This window comes from Sphaerodactylus townsendi, linkage group LG06, assembly GCF_021028975.2.
Source record: "Sphaerodactylus townsendi isolate TG3544 linkage group LG06, MPM_Stown_v2.3, whole genome shotgun sequence".
Lineage (NCBI taxonomy): Eukaryota > Metazoa > Chordata > Lepidosauria > Squamata > Sphaerodactylidae > Sphaerodactylus > Sphaerodactylus townsendi.
In genome coordinates this window covers 63,801,472-63,804,457 of record NC_059430.1, presented here as the reverse complement: position 1 = coordinate 63,804,457, position 2,986 = coordinate 63,801,472, and positions in this window count along the sequence as shown.

Here is a 2,986-nt window from a genome sequence, read left to right as displayed (position 1 = left end):
CTTTCCGTATTGACTCCTAGTTTTTTGATTGACCCAAGAAAAATTAATTTCTTCCCAACATCATTAATTACCCTCAAGTTGCAATATCAGTGTCTGTCACCACATAATGGCATCTGGCAACAATGAAGACAAATTAATAATAAGACTGTCGAAACGTGGCTATTTGAGAAACAAAAGCATGGAAAATCCATTTTGTACAGGTTGGCCACCAGTGTTTGAAGATGGATTAACTTCCTGTCTCCAATACTGGTGCCTAAATTGAAGAGAGAAATTAACTGCAATCTGGATACCAGGTTCATGAAAAGGGAAAAAAGGGGCTTGGATTTGACTTTATTAGACAGGGGGAAAACCTTTGCTCCAAACTTATCCTCTGATAAGATGCTGCATAGAAGTCTCTGTTGAAACAGCTGCTTTTACTTTAGCTGAAAAGTCTGACAACTGTATATATTTGCACCTTCAAAGTGAATGAATCTTAGAAAAAAAAGCCTCCAGTAATATGACTTCACAGGGAATCACAGGGGTCCAAGAATATTGCTGACTTAAGGAGTTACAAATTCAGAAATTCGGGGGGTGGGGGTGGGGGGAAGGGGTGGGACTGTCTTAACTTCAATTATCCCATTAACTTTAATTAGCCCCTTCCCCAATATTAAGCTTTTACTTCTAGCCAAAAATGAATATGTAGGGATTCTCAATTGAAATCTGCTATAGAAAGCCTAATTATTTTTACTTTATGGAAAAATAAGTAATTTTATCTTGAAGAGTGACTTCAGACATTTAGCAAGGACCTAAGTTATGGTCTTCATGGAAGTATATTACTTCTAGGTGAACATAGACTTTTCATGTGTATTTTAACAATAAAATTATCCTGTAAATGCACTCCTGGATCATCAAGTCTTCCCTCTAATACATATTTTGCATGTGCTGGAAGTGGAGACTATGTGAACCAATAGCAAGTGTGTGAACCAATTGCGCAAACCAATTGCAAACTCTGATTTCTGAATGAGTCTTAAAACAGTACATGTTAAGTGTAGAATAATCAGACTGACACTAACCTTGAGCACACAGTTCAGCATTTTGATAATTTCATTTTTAAAAGCGGAGTTCTAGCCTATAGCATGTAGAAAAGATGTTTCAAAGTATGTAGGCAGAACTTGATAAAGCCTGAGAATCTGGGAAAGGAATGGTATATCCCACATAGGTACTTTGCCCCACAAAGCTCCTGCTCCCTGCTAGCAGTAGCATAATAAATCATGCAAATAACTGTGTGCAAATCATGAAAGACACAGAATTCCATTTTTGTATGCTTGGATTTTGATTCGCCAAAAAGAAATGACATCATTAGGATAGTAAGGGAACTGCAAATTCTACCTCTTGCTTCAATTTAAGCAATATGCTGATTTGTTATGGGAAGTCTGCAATTATAATTTTCCCTCTTATGCTTTGCTACCACAGTTAATGTACAATTTATGCAGATAACAAATACCAGTACTATTTTCTTATGACCAGCAGCAAAAAACCCAAAGAGACAACACTGTGATAGTTTAAAAGAAGAACACAACTCCACTGTAAAAAAAAAGTTTTACAAACTGCGTTTGAATTCTTTTACTAAATGTCACAACACTGACATTAAAACATTTATATCTTTTTTCCCCTAGTAGCCATGACATGAACAATTTGGAGTCAGTTCATTTTGTGAATCTTTTTTGAACTCTAGGTTGAACTTGCATGGAGCTATTTCCTCCATGTGATTATCTTCAAACATGCGTTCACATGAAGAAATACAAATGTGAAAAAGGCAATGGGCAGGTGCAGCCAACAGCATCATGTGAAGGAACACTCTTTTCAGTAGCTATGATGGAAGAGCCATCAGCTGCTGATGGAAGAACCAGAGACATTTCTAAGTATGTGTGTGAAGACAGATCACATTCCCCACAAGCTTGATCTCATGCATTCTTACCTAGAAGATATTTCAAGTGAGTTCAATGGGATTTATTTCCAGGTAGACATGCCTATGGTCATAGCCTTAAATAGGAGGGTGAGTACTACACTGAAATATGACTGAAATTTATTCTTTCCTTCCTTGGTTTTCCTAACTCCCCTTCTGATAATAACATGCCTAAGAATTCCTTGATATCTTTAAGATCAGGTATATCATATGAGGAGGAAATAAAAGAACAGGGCTTCTAAATAGTACATTTGTCCTTCCTTTCAAGTCTAGTAATTTTTTAAGTCTTGCAAAATGCCTTTATTGACATATAACTTTCAGAAACTTAGAATTTATAAAGTTTCAAATGTTTCAGATATTGAATAATTTTTTAGAAATATTTTGCTCTGTTATAAAAATGAATGTTGTAATAGATTTGGGCAGTAATTCAAAACTTTCAATAACTAGATGAATATCTAATTAAAGTTAGTTCCATTCAACTATATCAACAAGTACTCAAATTGAACATGCTCCAAAGAGTACTGCAGCTTTCCATGAAGGAAAGGGTTATGAGTCCATGACTGTTTCCTCTGTTCAAAGAAAGGAAATCCATAACTATACTAAGTGCTACTGAAATGTGGAATTGCAGGTTGACACACACTTTTTAAAAAGTGAAAAGCTATGAACAAGTTTATAAAATAAAGAATTACAGGAACTGACACTCTCACTAATATTGGCACGATTACAAATTCTTCTGATTATTTTGTAAATGCAGTCATTCCTTTTCACTTAAAAAAGTTTCAGAGTGTGCTATCAATAACTTGTTCCATAAAACCATAATGTAAATTGCACAAATTACATACATAATGAAAAACAGTCGTTAGAAGGATACTAAGATCTACAAGAAATAAGAGATCTAGAAGCATGTTAGTTTACATATCTGATGATTTGGTGTGGACCTTTATGTACTATATTGTTGAAAGATTGGTTTTAAAACAATTTATTTGTAATTTCTATGAACATGAACCTGGCTGTATTTGTAATTTATTTCAATGCTTCAAA